The 19,757-nt window shown below is 44.9% G+C and overlaps 1 protein-coding gene across 1 annotated transcript in view; it reads right to left on the bottom strand.

Annotated features, from left to right (window-relative positions):
- LOC128664932 (solute carrier organic anion transporter family member 1C1) overlaps nucleotides 1–15,515 on the bottom strand; it is a 100,723-nt gene extending 85,208 nt beyond the window's left edge. The window contains exon 1 of the mRNA XM_053719725.1: nucleotides 15,474–15,515. The gene's annotated coding sequence lies outside the window, so the exon portion shown is untranslated. The remainder of the gene's footprint in view (nucleotides 1–15,473) is intronic.
- Between the last annotated feature and the right edge of the window lie 4,242 nt (nucleotides 15,516–19,757).

The raw sequence follows: 19,757 nt of genomic DNA on the forward strand, positions 1-19,757 counted from the left end.
TCTGTCACTCTGTACCTTTATCTCTGTCACTCTGTACCTTTATCTCTGTCACTCTGCACCTTTATTCTCTGTCACTCTGTACCTTTATCTCTGTCACTCTGCACCGTTATCTCTGTCACTCTGCACCTTTATCTCTGTCACTCTGCACCGTTATCTCTGTCACTCTGTACCTATATCTCTGTCACTCTGTACCTTTATCTCTGTCACTCTGCACCTTTATCTCTGTCACTCTGCACCGTTATCTCTGTCACTCTGCACATTTATCTCTGTCACTCTGCACCTTTATCTCTGTCACTCTGCACCTTTATCTCTGTCACTCTGCACCTTTATCTCTGTCACTCTGTACCTTTATCTCTGTCACTCTGCACCTTTATCTCTGTCACTCTGCACCTTTATCTCTGTCACTCTGCACCGTATCTCTGTCCACTCTTGCACCTTTATCTCTGTCACTCTGCACCTTTATCTCTGTCACTCTGCACCTTTATCTCTGTCACTCTGCACCGTTATCTCTGTCACTCTGCACCTTTATCTCTGTCACTCTGCACCGTTATCTCTGTCACTCTGCATCTTTATCTCTGTTACTCTGCACCTTTATCTCTGTCACTCTGCACTTTTATCTCTGTCACTCTGCACTTTTATCTCTGTCACTCTGCACCGTTATCTCTGTCACTCTGCACCTTTATCTCTGTCACTCTGCACCGTTATCTCTGTCACTCTGCACTTTTATCTCTGTCACTCTGCACCTTTATCTCTGTCACTCTGCACCTTTATCTCTGTCACTCTGCACCTTTATCTCTGTCACTCTGCACCTTTATCTCTGTCACTCTGCACCTTTATCTCTGTCACTCTGCACCTTTATCTCTGTCACTCTGCACTTTTATCTCTGTCACTCTGCACCTTTATCTCTGTCACTCTGCACCTTTATCTCTGTCACTCTGCACCGTTATCTCTGTCACTCTGCACTTTTATCTCTGTCACTCTGCACCTTTATCTCTGTCACTCTGCACCGTTATCTCTGTCACTCTGTACCGTTATCTCTGTCACTCTGCACCTTTATCTCTGTCACTCTGCACCGTTATCTCTGTCACTCTGCACCGTTATCTCTGTCACTCTGCACCTTTATCTCTGTCACTCTGCAACGTTATCTCTGTCACTCTGCACTGTTATCTCTGTCACTCTGCACATTATCTCTGTCACTCTGCACCTTTATCTCTGTCACTCTGCACCTTTATCTCTGTCACTCTGCACCTTTATCTCTGTCACTCTGTACCTTTATCTCTGTCACTCTGCACCTTTATCTCTGTCACTCTGCACCTTTATCTCTGTCACTCTGCACCGTTATCTCTGTCACTCTGCACATTTATCTCTGTCACTCTGCATCTTTATCTCTGTCACTCTGCACCTTTATCTCTGTCACTCTGCATCTTTATCTCTGTCACTCTGCACCGTTATCTCTGTCACTCTGCACCTTTATCTCTGTCACTCTGCACCGTTATCTCTGTCACTCTGCACCTTTATCTCTGTCACTCTGCACCGTTATCTCTGTCACTCTGTACCTTTATCTCTGTCACTCTGCACCGTTATCTCTGTCACTCTGCACCTTTATCTCTGTCACTCTGCACCGTTATCTCTGTCACTCTGCACCGTTATCTCTGTCACTCTGCACCTTTATCTCTGTCACTCTGCACCGTTATCTCTGTCACTCTGCACCTTTATCTCTGTCACTCTGCACCTTTATCTCTGTCACTCTGCACCGTTATCTCTGTCACTCTGTATCTTTATCTCTGTCACTCTGTACCTTTATCTCTGTCACTCTGTACCTTTATCTCTGTCACTCTGCACCTTTATCTCTGTCACTCTGCACCTTTATCTCTGTCACTCTGTACCTTTATCTCTGTCACTCTGTACCTTTATCTCTGTCACTCTGCACCGTTATCTCTGTCACTCTGCATCTTTATCTCTGTCACTCTGTACCTTTATCTCTGTCACTCTGTACCTTTATCTCTGTCACTCTGCACCTTTATCTCTGTCACTCTGCACTTTTATCTCTGTCACTCTGCACCTTTATCTCTGTCACTCTGCACCGTTATCTCTGTCACTCTGCACTTTTATCTCTGTCACTCTGCACCTTTATCTCTGTCACTCTGCACCGTTATCTCTGTCACTCTGTACCGTTATCTCTGTCACTCTGCACCTTTATCTCTGTCACTCTGCACCGTTATCTCTGTCACTCTGCACCGTTATCTCTGTCACTCTGCACCTTTATCTCTGTCACTCTGCACCTTTATCTCTGTCACTCTGCAACGTTATCTCTGTCACTCTGCACTGTTATCTCTGTCACTCTGCACATTTATCTCTGTCACTCTGCACCTTTATCTCTGTCACTCTGCACCTTTATCTCTGTCACTCTGCACCTTTATCTCTGTCACTCTGTACCTTTATCTCTGTCACTCTGCACCTTTATCTCTGTCACTCTGCACCTTTATCTCTGTCACTCTGCACCTTTATCTCTGTCACTCTGCATCTTTATCTCTGTCACTCTGTACCTTTATCTCTGTCACTCTGCACCTTTATCTCTGTCACTCTGCACCTTTATCTCTGTCACTCTGCATCTTTATCTCTGTCACTCTGCACCTTTATCTCTGTCACTCTGTACCTTTATCTCTGTCACTCTGTACCTTTATCTCTGTCACTCTGCACCGTTATCTCTGTCACTCTGCATCTTTATCTCTGTCACTCTGCACCTTTATCTCTGTCACTCTGTACCGTTATCTCTGTCACTCTGCATCTTTATCTCTGTCACTCTGTACCGTTATCTCTGTCACTCTGCATCTTTATCTCTGTCACTCTGTACCTTTATCTCTGTCACTCTGCACCTTTATCTCTGTCACTCTGTACCGTTATCTCTGTCACTCTGCATCTTTATCTCTGTCACTCTGCACCGTTATCTCTGTCACTCTGCACCGTTATCTCTGTCACTCTGCACCTTTATCTCTGTCACTCTGCACCGTTATCTCTGTCACTCTGCACCTTTATCTCTGTCACTCTGCACCTTTATCTCTGTCACTCTTCACATTTATTTCTGTCACTCTGCACCTTTATCTCTGTCACTCTGCACCTTTATCTCTGTCACTCTGCACTTTTATCTCTGTCACTCTGCACCTTTATCTCTGTCACTCTGCACCGTTATCTCTGTCACTCTGTACCTTTATCTCTGTCACTCTGTACCTTTATCTCTGTCACTCTGCACCTTTATCTCTGTCACTCTGCACCGTTATCTCTGTCACTCTGTACCTTTATCTCTGTCACTCTGTACCTTTATCTCTGTCACTCTGCACCGTTATCTCTGTCACTCTGCACCTTTATCTCTGTCACTCTGCACCGTTATCTCTGTCACTCTGTATCTTTATCTCTGTCACTCTGCACCGTTATCTCTGTCACTCTGCACCTTTATCTCTGTCACTCTGCACCTTTATCTCTGTCACTCTGCACCTTTATCTCTGTCACTCTGCACCTTTATCTCTGTCACTCTGCACATTTATCTCTGTCACTCTGCACCTTTATCTCTGTCACTCTGCACCTTTATCTCTGTCACTCTGCACCTTTATCTCTGTCACTCTGTACCTTTATCTCTGTCACTCTGTACCTTTATCTCTGTCACTCTGCACCGTTATCTCTGTATTAGGACTTTGTTTTCAATATTATTTAAATATATTTCTTGTGAGGATTTTTTGTAAGCAGATACAGAAATGATACACTGAATTTGTAAAGTGTAAATGTAAGCAAAAAATGGTGAATGTAACAGCAAGGTTAATTACAATCTGTGAGTGTCAGATTTAACCTGTCTGTATTTATATTTGCCTACAAACTATCACTTCTGAGTCACTGAAGACAGGAAGAGTATAGTTATAAGCAATAGTATGGGAACCGATACCAGATACACATAAGGCTTAGGTTTAAATGAAGGTATAAGTTTGGATACAGCCGGAATACATGAAAACAGTCTTAGCACATAAGTGAGTGTTACATACGACCTGAGAAGCTGCTGTACAGATGGAGACTGAAAAGGCTGCGAGTTCCCTGCTTCTGCTTAGTTCAGCGTGTAGTACAAGCGGACATGCAAACAGGGATCCAGCATGAGAGGGGAGAGTGGAGCGGCTGCAGCTGATGACGTCACGCCGCTTGCGAGCTGCTCTGTGTAATAGCAGCTGTGAGCAACAGCTTCCGGAAAGAATAGTGCTGTGAGAGAGGTGAGAGAATCTTCCACAGCAAACGATAATTGGCCAAGGTGTTTCCTCAATTAGACTTGAGAAACAATAATCCAGCAATGGTTAAGTTAGGAGGTGGGGTTTTTATAGGGAAAGAAAGACAATGTTTAAAGGAACAGTAGAGGTCTGACATAGCCCCCCCCAAAAAGGAACCCACTACGAGGGTTCATGGAGCAGGACGATCAGGGTTCCGGCGATGAAACAAGGAAACACATCTCGGGGCAAATACAGACGAAGCAGGCTCCCAAGAGTCCTCAGAATGATCAAAGTCTTTCCAATGGATCAGGTATTCCAAGCATCCTCGTCGTCGTCTTGAATCAATGATTGAGTGCACCTCATATTCCCGATCGTGGGAGACAGAATGTGAGACAGTATTTGCAGGTAGTTTGTCAGATAGACACGGTTTCACCAGAGATACGTGGAATGTGGGATGAATTTTGTAAACATCGGGAAGGCGAAGAGTAACAGTCGCAGGGTTTTTAACATCCACAATTGGGAATGGACCAATAAACAATCTGCTTAACTTTTTGGAGGGGGTGTGCAAGTTCAAATTTTTTGTTGATAACCACACAAGTTGTCCTATCTGATAGTTGGGTTGAGGCGTGTGCCGTAGATCATAGTACTTTTTATGTGATGCTTGAGCATGTTGTATATTATGCCGTGCTATGGAGAAAGTTTGGGAAATGTCATTTACAGTGTCAGTCACTTTTGGGTTGGAGCTTGGTAAGTATGGTAGGTAGGAGATTCTGGGATGCAAACCATAGTTGATGTAGAATGGACTAAGACGAGTGGAGGAGTTGGAGGCATTGTTGTAGGCGAACTCTGCTAAAGGTAAGTGTTTGGCCCATATGTCCTGTTGGTTGGAGCAGAAGCAACGAAGATACTGTTCCAACCATTGGTTGGTTCGTTCGGCTTGTCCGTTGGATTGGGGGTGATAAGAGGTCGTAAGCTTTTGAGTAATTTGTAAAGTTTGACAGAGAGATTTCCAGAAGTGTGAGGTGAATTGTGAACCCCTGTCGGAGAGTATCACTGTAGGGAGTCCATGTAACCGAACTACTTCTTTAATGAACAACCGACTGGTCTCCTGAGCCGTTGGCAACCCAACTGCAGGAATAAAATGTGCCATTTTACTCAAGAGGTCCACAACAACTAATATTGTAGAAAAAGAGGAAGAACTTGGTAGGTCAACAATAAAATCCATAGCAACATGTGACCAAGGTGTATCAGGAACAGGATAAGGTTGTAGTAAGCCTATTGGAAAGCGTCGTGATGGTTTGGAAGTTGCACAGATCGTACATTGTTCTATGTAATCACGAATTGATGAGGTCATCCCTGGCCACCAATAATGTCGTCGTATTAAATCTAAAGTTTTACGAAGTCCCAAATGGCCAGATATGGGAGAATCGTGACAAGTGTGAAGAAGTTGTGACCTATATTGAGGTGGAATGTAAAGCAGGTTCCCATGGTAAGATAAGCCATCTGGTGTAGTTTGCAGCAGGTGCATAGGTTTTGTGGTATCTTCGGTTTGACAGGTTTTGAAATCCGGATGGGAGGAAATAAGCAACCCAAGGAATTTAGATTTAGGTATGACCGTGGAGGTGACACCTTCATTAGGTGGCCTAGCATCACGTCTAGAGAGTGCGTCAGCCTTACCATTACGACTCCCTGGCCGATACATAATGAGAAAGTTAAAGCGCGAGAAGTATAGGTTCCATCGTAGTTGCCTGGATGAGAGGGTTCTATTCTGTTGTAGATATTGTAGATTTTTGTGATCTGTTATAACAATTACTGGGAATGTAGCACCTTCTAGATGATGTCGCCACTGTTCAAAAGCAGATTTGATCGCCAAAAGCTCCTTTTCTCCTACAGGATAGTTGCGTTCAGCTGGTGTCAGGAGCCTGGAGAGATAAGCGACTGGATGTAATTTGTCAGTTAATGATTTTTTTTGAGAGAGAACAGCCCCGAGAGCATAATCTGATGCGTCCACTTCGACAATAAACTGTAAGTTAGAGTCTGGAAATTGTAGAATGGGGGCTGTGGTGAAATCTTTTTTTAGTTTGTTAAATACCCTTTCACAGTCATTAGTCCAGTCAAATGCTTTGTTATCCTTAGTCAGGTCAGTCAGAGGTTTAGCTGTATGTGCGAAATTATGTATAAATTTTCTATAAAAATTTGCAAAGCCAAGAAACCTCTGTACTTGTTTCTTAGACTTTGGGGTTGGCCATTGTGTGATAGCATGGATTTTTGAGTCATCCATAGTAATACCTGTGTTTGAGATTACATATCCCAGAAAGGTTACCTCAGATTTGTTGAACTCACATTTTTCCAATTTGGCATACAATTTATGTTGCCTTAAACGTGAGAGTACTGTTCTAACATGTGTGAGATGTTGTTGTTGAGAATCTGAGAAAATAAGTATATCATCTAGGTACACTACTACAAAGTTGTCTAAGATGTCATGAAATATGTCATTTATAAAGCATTGAAATGTTGCTGGAGCATTGCAAAGGCCGAATGGCATGACAGTATATTCGTAAAGGCCATACCGAGTTCTAAATGCTGTCAACCATTCATCTCCAGCCCTCATTCGTATGAGGTTGTATGCACCCCTGAGATCCAATTTGGTAAAGATCTTGGCAGTGCGTAACCTCTCAATAAGTTCGGGAATTAAGGGGAGAGGATAACGATTTTTCTTTGTTCTTTTGTTTAACTCCCTGTAATCTATTATGGGCCTGAGAGACTGGTCCTTATTTTTAACAAAAAAGATTCCAGCTCCGGCTGGGGATGTAGAGGGTCTAATAAACCCTTTAGCTAGGTTATCTTGTAGGTATGACTTTAAGTGATCTAATTCAGGTTTTGATAAAGGATAAATGTGTCCGACGGGGATTGTTGCACCAGGTAAAAGGTCAATAGGACAATCGTATGACCTATGGGGTGGTAAGACCTGTGCCTCCGTTTTATTGAACACATCCTGAAAATCATCATATTCATTAGGTAAGATAACCTCATTCGTGAGTAGTATCTGATTTAAGGGATAACAAGTGTGTGAACAGTATGAAGAAGTTAACTCAACTGTCATGTGTTGCCAGTCAATGATTGGTTTGTGAATCTGTAACCATGACAACCCAAGGATAACCGGGTATAGGGGACTTGGGATAAGATCAAAGGAAATAGATTCCCTATGTCCAGTCCTAGTACAGAGCAAAAGAGGTGTTGTTTGCTGGGTTATAGGACCTGTGGAGAGAGTGGAGCCATCAATTAAATTAATGGAGACAGGAGACTGTTTTGCTAGGTAGGGTATTTTATTTGAATTAACGAAATGAATATCGATATAACTTGATGTCGCTCCTGTGTCAATAAGAGCCTCAACTTCTATATGGTGGTGTTCCCACTGCAAAGTAAGAGGTAATGTTATATGAGAATGTGTAATTTTTGAAAAAGAGAGACTAAGTGTGTTCATTATAGTCTTACCAGTTTTTGTCTTTTTAAGAAGTGGACAAGATGGCACATCATGCTCTGGTGAGGCACAGTACATACATAATCTTAATGCCCTTCTTCTACTTTTCTCTTCAGTAGAGAGGGGGCCACGCATGAATCCTATTTCCATAGGAGATTCAGGTTCTTTGGAACTTGAGGGAGGAGTGTATCTTTTATAGGAAGTTGAAGTGTTAGACCTTTCGTGTTTACGCTCACGTAGTCTGCGGTCAATAGTGGTGCAAAGGTTACATAGTTCCTCTAATCTCTGAGGTACGCCTGTACGAGACAACTCATCTTTTATCTCTTCACTAAGCCCAATTCTGAATTGGTGTCTCAGTGAGGCCTCATTCCACTTTGATTCCATGGCAAATATTTTAAATTGAGAAATGTAATCCTCCACGGGGTGTCTGCCTTGTTTCAAGGCCCTGAGTGATGTTTCTGCGGATTCCTGCTTAAAAGGATCATCATACAAAGATGAAAATGCTTTTAGGAAGTCTTGCAATGAATCCAATAAAGTATTCTGACTTTCAAATAGACTATCAGCCCAATTGCGGGGCTCTCCCCTTAAATAGGATATCATGGTCAAGACCTTCAGGCGGTCAGTACTATATGTTTTAGGTTTGAGTTCAAATAGAAGCAAACAGGCATTTCGGAATTCTTTGAAATTAGCCCTGTTACCACTAAACTTATCAGGCAATGATACCTGAGGTTCAGGTTGGGCAGTTTTTGCAGCGTACATTTCTCTGACACAGTCTTTTATTAGTTGATACTCAGTTTGCATTTCTCTAATTGTCTGAGTAACATTATCCATGCGCTGTGTTAGTGCTGATACCTGATTGGTGATCTCACTTAACTCCATTTCTGCTTGCAACCTCTACAAATTAGGCTGGATTATTCTATTAGGACTTTGTTTTCAATATTATTTAAATATATTTCTTGTGAGGATTTTTTGTAAGCAGATACAGAAATGATACACTGAATTTGTAAAGTGTAAATGTAAGCAAAAAATGGTGAATGTAACAGCAAGGTTAATTACAATCTGTGAGTGTCAGATTTAACCTGTCTGTATTTATATTTGCCTACAAACTATCACTTCTGAGTCACTGAAGACAGGAAGAGTATAGTTATAAGCAATAGTATGGGAACCGATACCAGATACACATAAGGCTTAGGTTTAAATGAAGGTATAAGTTTGGATACAGCCGGAATACATGAAAACAGTCTTAGCACATAAGTGAGTGTTACATACGACCTGAGAAGCTGCTGTACAGATGGAGACTGAAAAGGCTGCGAGTTCCCTGCTTCTGCTTAGTTCAGCGTGTAGTACAAGCGGACATGCAAACAGGGATCCAGCATGAGAGGGGAGAGTGGAGCGGCTGCAGCTGATGACGTCACGCCGCTTGCGAGCTGCTCTGTGTAATAGCAGCTGTGAGCAACAGCTTCCGGAAAGAATAGTGCTGTGAGAGAGGTGAGAGAATCTTCCACAGCAAACGATAATTGGCCAAGGTGTTTCCTCAATTAGACTTGAGAAACAATAATCCAGCAATGGTTAAGTTAGGAGGTGGGGTTTTTATAGGGAAAGAAAGACAATGTTTAAAGGAACAGTAGAGGTCTGACACTCTGTCACTCTGCACCTTTATCTCTGTCACTCTGCACCTTTATCTCTGTCACTCTGCACCGTTATCTCTGTCACTCTGCACCTTTATCTCTGTCACTCTGTATCTTTATCTCTGTCACTCTGCACCGTTATCTCTGTCACTCTGCACATTTATCTCTGTCACTCTGCACCTTTATCTCTGTCACTCTGCACCTTTATCTCTGTCACTCTGCACCTTTATCTCTGTCACTCTGTACCTTTATCTCTGTCACTCTGTACCTTTATCTCTGTCACTCTGCACCGTTATCTCTGTCACTCTGCACATTTATCTCTGTCACTCTGCACCGTTATCTCTGTCACTCTGTACCTTTATCTCTGTCACTCTGCACCGTTATCTCTGTCACTCTGCACCTTTATCTCTGTCACTCTGCACCTTTATCTCTGTCACTCTGCACCGTTATCTCTGTCACTCTGCATCTTTATCTCTGTTACTCTGCACCTTTATCTCTGTCACTCTGCATCTTTATCTCTGTCACTCTGCACCGTTATCTCTGTCACTCTGCACCTTTATCTCTGTCACTCTGCACCGTTATCTCTGTCACTCTGCACCGTTATCTCTGTCACTCTGCACCTTTATCTCTGTCACTCTGCACCGTTATCTCTGTCACTCTGCACCGTTATCTCTGTCACTCTGTATCTTTATCTCTGTCACTCTGCACCTTTATCTCTGTCACTCTGTACCTTTATCTCTGTCACTCTGCATCTTTATCTCTGTCACTCTGCACCTTTATCTCTGTCACTCTGTACCTTTATCTCTGTCACTCTACACCTTTATCTCTGTCACTCTGTACCTTTATCTCTGTCACTCTGCACCGTTATCTCTGTCACTCTGCATCTTTATCTCTGTCACTCTGCACCTTTATCTCTGTCACTCTGCACCTTTATCTCTGTCACTCTGCACCGTTATCTCTGTCACTCTGCATCTTTATCTCTGTCACTCTGCACCTTTATCTCTGTCACTCTGCATCTTTATCTCTGTCACTCTGCACCGTTATCTCTGTCACTCTGCACCTTTATCTCTGTCACTCTGCACCGTTATCTCTGTCACTCTGCACCGTTATCTCTGTCACTCTGCACCGTTATCTCTGTCACTCTGCACCTTTATCTCTGTCACTCTGCACCGTTATCTCTGTCACTCTGCACCGTTATCTCTGTCACTCTGTATCTTTATCTCTGTCACTCTGCACCGTTATCTCTGTCACTCTGCACCTTTATCTCTGTCACTCTGCACCTTTATCTCTGTCACTCTGCACCGTTATCTCTGTTACTCTGCACCGTTATCTCTGTCACTCTGCACATTTATCTCTGTCACTCTGCACCTTTATCTCTGTCACTCTGCACCTTTATCTCTGTCACTCTGTACCTTTATCTCTGTCACTCTGCACCTTTATCTCTGTCACTCCTGCACCGTTATCTCTGTCACTCTGCACCGTTATCTCTGTCACTCTGCACCGTTATCTCTGTCACTCTGCATCTTTATCTCTGTCACTCTGCACCGTTATCTCTGTCACTCTGCACCTTTATCTCTGTCACTCTGCACCGTTATCTCTGTCACTCTGCACCTTTATCTCTGTCACTCTGCACCTTTATCTCTGTCACTCTGACACCGTTATCTCTGTCACTCTGCACCTTTATCTCTGTCACTCTGCACCTTTATCTCTGTCACTCTGCACCGTTATCTCTGTCACTCTGCACCTTTATCTCTGTCACTCTGCACCTTTATCTCTGTCACTCTGCACCGTTATCTCTGTCACTCTGCATCTTTATCTCTGTTACTCTGCACCTTTATCTCTGTCACTCTGCACCGTTATCTCTGTCACTCTGCACCGTTATCTCTGTCACTCTGCACCTTTATCTCTGTCACTCTGCACCGTTATCTCTGTCACTCTGCACATTTATCTCTGTCACTCTGCATCTTTATCTCTGTCACTCTGCACCGTTATCTCTGTCACTCTGCATCTTTATCTCTGTCACTCTGCACCGTTATCTCTGTCACTCTGCACCTTTATCTCTGTCACTCTGCACCGTTATCTCTGTCACTCTGCACCGTTATCTCTGTCACTCTGCACCTTTATCTCTGTCACTCTGCACCGTTATCTCTGTCACTCTGCATCTTTATCTCTGTCACTCTGCACCGTTATCTCTGTCACTCTGCATCTTTATCTCTGTCACTCTGCACCGTTATCTCTGTCACTCTGTATCTTTATCTCTGTCACTCTGCACCGTTATCTCTGTCACTCTGTACCTTTATCTCTGTCACTCTGCATCTTTATCTCTGTCACTCTGCACCGTTATCTCTGTCACTCTGTACCTTTATCTCTGTCACTCTGCATCTTTATCTCTGTCACTCTGCACCTTTATCTCTGTCACTCTGCACTTTTATCTCTGTCACTCTGCACTTTTATCTCTGTCACTCTGCATCTTTATCTCTGTCACTCTGCACCGTTATCTCTGTCACTCTGCACTTTTATCTCTGTCACTCTGCACCTTTATCTCTGTCACTCTGCACCGTTATCTCTGTCACTCTGTACCTTTATCTCTGTCACTCTGTACCTTTATCTCTGTCACTCTGCACCGTTATCTCTGTCACTCTGCACCTTTATCTCTGTCACTCTGCACCTTTATCTCTGTCACTCTGCACCGTTATCTCTGTCACTCTGCACATTTATCTCTGTCACTCTGCACCTTTATCTCTGTCACTCTGCACCTTTATCTCTGTCACTCTGCACCTTTATCTCTGTCACTCTGTACCTTTATCTCTGTCACTCTGCACCTTTATCTCTGTCACTCTGCACCGTTATCTCTGTCACTCTGCATCTTTATCTCTGTCACTCTGCACCTTTATCTCTGTCACTCTGCATCTTTATCTCTGTCACTCTGCACCGTTATCTCTGTCACTCTGCACCTTTATCTCTGTCACTCTGCACCGTTATCTCTGTCACTCTGCACCTTTATCTCTGTCACTCTGCACCGTTATCTCTGTCACTCTGCACCGTTATCTCTGTCACTCTGCACCTTTATCTCTGTCACTCTGCACCGTTATCTCTGTCACTCTGCACTGTTATCTCTGTCACTCTGCACCTTTATCTCTGTCACTCTGCACCTTTATCTCTGTCACTCTGCACCTTTATCTCTGTCACTCTGTACCTTTATCTCTGTCACTCTGCACCTTTATCTCTGTCACTCTGCACCTTTATCTCTGTCACTCTGCACCGTTATCTCTGTCACTCTGCACCTTTATCTCTGTCACTCTGCACCGTTATCTCTGTCACTCTGCACCTTTATCTCTGTCACTCTGCACCTTTATCTCTGTCACTCTGTACCTTTATCTCTGTCACTCTGTACCTTTATCTCTGTCACTCTGCACCGTTATCTCTGTCACTCTGCATCTTTATCTCTGTCACTCTGCACCTTTATCTCTGTCACTCTGCATCTTTATCTCTGTCACTCTGCACCTTTATCTCTGTCACTCTGTACCTTTATCTCTGTCACTCTACACCTTTATCTCTGTCACTCTGTACCTATATCTCTGTCACTCTGCACCGTTATCTCTGTCACTCTGCATCTTTATCTCTGTCACTCTGTACCTTTATCTCTGTCACTCTGTACCTTTATCTCTGTCACTCTGTACCTTTATCTCTGTCACTCTGTACCTTTATCTCTGTCACTCTGCACCGTTATCTCTGTCACTCTGCATCTTTATCTCTGTCACTCTGCACCTTTATCTCTGTCACTCTGCATCTTTATCTCTGTCACTCTGCACCTTTATCTCTGTCACTCTGTACCTTTATCTCTGTCACTCTGCACCGTTATCTCTGTCACTCTGTACCTTTATCTCTGTCACTCTGTACCTTTATCTCTGTCACTCTGCACCGTTATCTCTGTCACTCTGCACCGTTATCTCTGTCACTCTGCACCTTTATCTCTGTCACTCTGCACCGTTATCTCTGTCACTCTGCACCGTTATCTCTGTCACTCTGCACCTTTATCTCTGTCACTCTGCACCGTTATCTCTGTCACTCTGCACCTTTATCTCTGTCACTCTGCACCTTTATCTCTGTCACTCTGCATCTTTATCTCTGTCACTCTGTACCTTTATCTCTGTCACTCTGCACCGTTATCTCTGTCACTCTGCACTGTTATCTCTGTCACTCTGCACCGTTATCTCTGTCACTCTGCACTTTTATCTCTGTCACTCTGCACCTTTATCTCTGTCACTCTGTACCTTTATCTCTGTCACTCTGTACCTTTATCTCTGTCACTCTGCACTGTTATCTCTGTCACTCTGCACCGTTATCTCTGTCACTCTGCATCTTTATCTCTGTCACTCTGCACCGTTATCTCTGTCACTCTGCATCTTTATCTCTGTCACTCTGCACCGTTATCTCTGTCACTCTGCACCTTTATCTCTGTCACTCTGCACCGTTATCTCTGTCACTCTGCACTGTTATCTCTGTCACTCTGCACCGTTATCTCTGTCACTCTGCACTTTTATCTCTGTCACTCTGCACCTTTATCTCTGTCACTCTGTACCTTTATCTCTGTCACTCTGTACCTTTATCTCTGTCACTCTGCACCGTTATCTCTGTCACTCTGCACCTTTATCTCTGTCACTCTGCACCTTTATCTCTGTCACTCTGCACCGTTATCTCTGTCACTCTGCACATTTATCTCTGTCACTCTGCACCTTTATCTCTGTCACTCTGCACCTTTATCTCTGTCACTCTGCACCTTTATCTCTGTCACTCTGTACCTTTATCTCTGTCACTCTGCACCTTTATCTCTGTCACTCTGCACCGTTATCTCTGTCACTCTGCACCTTTATCTCTGTCACTCTGCACCTTTATCTCTGTCACTCTGCACCGTTATCTCTGTCACTCTGCATCTTTATCTCTGTTACTCTGCACCTTTATCTCTGTCACTCTGCATCTTTATCTCTGTCACTCTGCACCGTTATCTCTGTCACTCTGCACCTTTATCTCTGTCACTCTGCACCGTTATCTCTGTCACTCTGCACCGTTATCTCTGTCACTCTGCACCTTTATCTCTGTCACTCTGCACCGTTATCTCTGTCACTCTGCACCGTTATCTCTGTCACTCTGTATCTTTATCTCTGTCACTCTGCACCTTTATCTCTGTCACTCTGTACCTTTATCTCTGTCACTCTGCATCTTTATCTCTGTCACTCTGCACCTTTATCTCTGTCACTCTGTACCTTTATCTCTGTCACTCTACACCTTTATCTCTGTCACTCTGTACCTTTATCTCTGTCACTCTGCACCGTTATCTCTGTCACTCTGCATCTTTATCTCTGTCACTCTGCACCTTTATCTCTGTCACTCTGCACCTTTATCTCTGTCACTCTGCACCGTTATCTCTGTCACTCTGCATCTTTATCTCTGTCACTCTGCACCTTTATCTCTGTCACTCTGCATCTTTATCTCTGTCACTCTGCACCGTTATCTCTGTCACTCTGCACCTTTATCTCTGTCACTCTGCACCGTTATCTCTGTCACTCTGCACCGTTATCTCTGTCACTCTGCACCGTTATCTCTGTCACTCTGTATCTTTATCTCTGTCACTCTGCACCGTTATCTCTGTCACTCTGCACCTTTATCTCTGTCACTCTGCACCTTTATCTCTGTCACTCTGCACCGTTATCTCTGTTACTCTGCACCGTTATCTCTGTCACTCTGCACCTTTATCTCTGTCACTCTGCACCGTTATCTCTGTCACTCTGCACCTTTATCTCTGTCACTCTGCACCTTTATCTCTGTCACACGGCACCTTTATCTCTGTCACTCTGCACCTTTATCTCTGTCACTCTGCACCTTTATCTCTGTCACTCTGCACCTTTATCTCTGTCACACGGCACCTTTATCTCTGTCACTCTGCACCTTTATCTCTGCTTTTTGCTTTCCCTTTAGTCTTTCTCTTCCCACTCTTCACTCCATTGCATACATTTGTTTCTCATTATTTTTGTCTGGTATCAGCACAGTCATGAAACAGGATTCCCTAATGTAAGCTTTCTATAATACATACATAAGATAGAAAACAGCACCACTACTTACACAGACACCACGATTACTCCTGCAGTGTAAGACCTAACCACGCAGACTTTGACCTACCTAACTTTATTTATTAACTTTATTATATCAAGCCAATTACTATTGCAGCACACAGTTATTTATTGTCTCCAGTTGTGGGAGTAATCTCATAGAAATAAGAAGCTGGATGTAAGTGTGTACTTTGGTATAATGATCTGTGTGTAACAGATTTTCTAAGGACAGGCAGGTGTGTGCCAATAGGTTACTTGGGTTATGTAGCTATATGTGTGCAAAATAAACTGTGCATGGGGAGGTTACAAAGGATGAGAAGCTGTGCATGAGGGTCTGCCTAAAGATGAGAAGCTGTGCATGAGGGTCTGCCTAAAGATGAGAAGCTGTGCATGAGGGTCTGCCTAAAGATGAGAAGCTGTGCATGAGGGTCTGCCTAAAGATGAGAAGCTGTGCATGAGGGTCTGCCTAAAGATGAGAAGCTGTGCATGAGGGTATGCCTAAGGATAAGAAGCTGTGCATGAGGGTCTGCCTAAAGATGAGAAGCTGTGCATGAGGGTCTGCCTAAAGATGAGAAGCTGTGCATGAGGGTCTGCCTAAAGATGAGAAGCTGTGCATGAGGGTCTGCCTAAAGATGAGAAGCTGTGCATGAGGGTCTGCCTAAAGATGAGAAGCTGTGCATGAGGGTCTGCCTAAGGATAAGAAGCTGTGCATGAGGGTCTGCCTAAAGATGAGAAGCTGTGCATGAGGGTCTGCCTAAGGATAAGAAGCTGTGCATGAGGGTCTGCCTAAGGATAAGAAGCTGTGCATGAGGGTCTGCCTAAGGATGAGAAGCTGTGCATGAGGGTCTGCCTAAGGATAAGAAGCTGTGCATGAGGGTCTGCCTAAGGATGAGAAGCTGTGCATGAGGGTCTGCCTAAGGATAAGAAGCTGTGCATGAGGGTCTGCCTAAAGATGAGAAGCTGTGCATGAGGGTCTGCCTAAAGATGAGAAGCTGTGCATGAGGGTCTGCCTAAAGATGAGAAGCTGTGCATGAGGGTCTGCCTAAGGATAAGAAGCTGTGCATGAGGGTCTGCCTAAGGATAAGAAGCTGTGCATGAGGGTCTGCCTAAAGATGAGAAGCTGTGCATGAGGGTCTGCCTAAAGATGAGAAGCTGTGCATGAGGGTCTGCCTAAGGATAAGAAGCTGTGCATGAGGGTCTGCCTAAGGATGAGAAGCTGTGCATGAGGGTCTGCCTAAGGATAAGAAGCTGTGCATGAGGGTCTGCCTAAAGATGAGAAGCTGTGCATGAGGGTCTGCCTAAAGATGAGAAGCTGTGCATGAGGGTCTGCCTAAGGATAAGAAGCTGTGCATGAGGGTCTGCCTAAGGATAAGAAGCTGTGCATGAGGGTCTGCCTAAAGATGAGAAGCTGTGCATGAGGGTCTGCCTAAGGATGAGAAGCTGTGCATGAGGGTCTGCCTAAAGATGAGAAGCTGTGCATGAGGGTCTGCCTAAGGATGAGAAGCTGTGCATGAGGGTCTGCCTAAGGATGAGAAGCTGTGCATGAGGGTCTGCCTAAAGATGAGAAGCTGTGCATGAGGGTCTGCCTAAAGATGAGAAGCTGTGCATGAGGGTCTGCCTAAAGATGAGAAGCTGTGCATGAGGGTCTGCCTAAAGATGAGAAGCTGTGCATGAGGGTCTGCCTAAAGATGAGAAGCTGTGCATGAGGGTCTGCCTAAGGATAAGAAGCTGTGCATGAGGGTCTGCCTAAAGATGAGAAGCTGTGCATGAGGGTCTGCCTAAAGATGAGAAGCTGTGCATGAGGGTCTGCCTAAAGATGAGAAGCTGTGCATGAGGGTCTGCCTAAGGATAAGAAGCTGTGCATGAGGGTCTGCCTAAGGATAAGAAGCTGTGCATGAGGGTCTGCCTAAAGATGAGAAGCTGTGCATGAGGGTCTGCCTAAAGATGAGAAGCTGTGCATGAGGGTCTGCCTAAGGATAAGAAGCTGTGCATGAGGGTCTGCCTAAGGATAAGAAGCTGTGCATGAGGGTCTGCCTAAGGATAAGAAGCTGTGCATGAGGGTCTGCCTAAAGATGAGAAGCTGTGCATGAGGGTCTGCCTAAGGATGAGAAGCTGTGCATGAGGGTCTGCCTAAGGATAAGAAGCTGTGCATGAGGGTCTGCCTAAGGATAAGAAGCTGTGCATGAGGGTCTGCCTAAAGATGAGAAGCTGTGCATGAGGGTCTGCCTAAAGATGAGAAGCTGTGCATGAGGGTCTGCCTAAAGATGAGAAGCTGTGCATGAGGGTCTGCCTAAGGATGAGAAGCTGTGCATGAGGGTCTGCCTAAGGATGAGAAGCTGTGCATGAGGGTCTGCCTAAAGATGAGAAGCTGTGCATGAGGGTCTGCCTAAGGATGAGAAGCTGTGCATGAGGGTCTGCCTAAAGATGAGAAGCTGTGCATGAGGGTCTGCCTAAAGATGAGAAGCTGTGCATGAGGGTCTGCCTAAAGATGAGAAGCTGTGCATGAGGGTCTGCCTAAAGATGAGAAGATGTGCATGAGGGTCTGCCTAAAGATGAGAAGCTGTGCATGAGGGTCTGCCTAAAGATGAGAAGATGTGCATGAGGGTCTGCCTAAAGATGAGAAGCTGTGCATGAGGGTCTGCCTAAAGATGAGAAGCTGTGCATGAGGGTCTGCCTAAAGATGAGAAGCTGTGCATGAGGGTCTGCCTAAGGATAAGAAGCTGTGCATGAGGGTCTGCCTAAGGATAAGAAGCTGTGCATGAGGGTCTGCCTAAAGATGAGAAGCTGTGCATGAGGGTCTGCCTAAAGATGAGAAGCTGTGCATGAGGGTCTGCCTAAGGATAAGAAGCTGTGCATGAGGGTCTGCCTAAGGATGAGAAGCTGTGCATGAGGGTCTGCCTAAAGATGAGAAGCTGTGCATGAGGGTCTGCCTAAAGATGAGAAGCTGTGCATGAGGGTCTGCCTAAAGATGAGAAGCTGTGCATGAGGGTCTGCCTAAGGATGAGAAGCTGTGCATGAGGGTCTGCCTAAGGATGAGAAGCTGTGCATGAGGGTCTGCCTAAAGATGAGAAGCTGTGCATGAGGGTCTGCCTAAGGATGAGAAGCTGTGCATGAGGGTCTGCCTAAAGATGAGAAGCTGTGCATGAGGGTCTGCCTAAAGATGAGAAGCTGTGCATGAGGGTCTGCCTAAAGATGAGAAGCTGTGCATGAGGGTCTGCCTAAAGATGAGAAGCTGTGCATGAGGGTCTGCCTAAAGATGAGAAGCTGTGCATGAGGGTCTGCCTAAAGATGAGAAGCTGTGCATGAGGGTCTGCCTAAAGATGAGAAGATGTGCATGAGGGTCTGCCTAAAGATGAGAAGCTGTGCATGAGGGTCTGCCTAAAGATGAGAAGATGTGCATGAGGGTCTGCCTAAAGATGAGAAGCTGTGCATGAGGGTCTGCCTAAAGATGAGAAGCTGTGCATGAGGGTCTGCCTAAGGATAAGAAGCTGTGCATGAGGGTCTGCCTAAAGATGAGAAGCTGTGCATGAGGGTCTGCCTAAAGATGAGAAGCTGTGCATGAGGGTCTGCCTAAAGATGAGAAGCTGTGCATGAGGGTCTGCCTAAGGATAAGAAGCTGTGCATGAGGGTCTGCCTAAGGATAAGAAGCTGTGCATGAGGGTCTGCCTAAAGATGAGAAGCTGTGCATGAGGGTCTGCCTAAAGATGAGAAGCTGTGCATGAGGGTCTGCCTAAAGATGAGAAGCTGTGCATGAGGGTCTGCCTAAAGATGAGAAGCTGTGCATGAGGGTCTGCCTAAAGATGAGAAGCTGTGCATGAGGGTCTGCCTAAGGATGAGAAGCTGTGCATGAGGGGCCTCCTAAGAATGAGAAGCTGTGCATGAGGGTCTGCCTAAAGATGAGAAGCTGTGCATGAGGGTCTGCCTAAAGATGAGAAGCTGTGCATGAGGGTCTGCCTAAAGATGAGAAGCTGTGCATGAGGGTCTGCCTAAAGATGAGAAGCTGTGCATGAGGGTCTGCCTAAAGATGAGAAGCTGTGCATGAGGGTCTGCCTAAAGATGAGAAGCTGTGCATGAGGGTCTGCCTAAAGATGAGAAGATGTGCATGAGGGTCTGCCTAAAGATGAGAAGCTGTGCATGAGGGTCTGCCTAAAGATGAGAAGCTGTGCATGAGGGTCTGCCTAAAGATGAGAAGCTGTGCATGAGGGTCTGCCTAAAGATGAGAAGCTGTGCATGAGGGTCTGCCTAAGGATAAGAAGCTGTGCATGAGGGTCTGCCTAAGGATAAGAAGCTGTGCATG

Source organism: Bombina bombina, chromosome 6 (assembly GCF_027579735.1).
Source record: "Bombina bombina isolate aBomBom1 chromosome 6, aBomBom1.pri, whole genome shotgun sequence".
Taxonomy (NCBI): domain Eukaryota; kingdom Metazoa; phylum Chordata; class Amphibia; order Anura; family Bombinatoridae; genus Bombina; species Bombina bombina.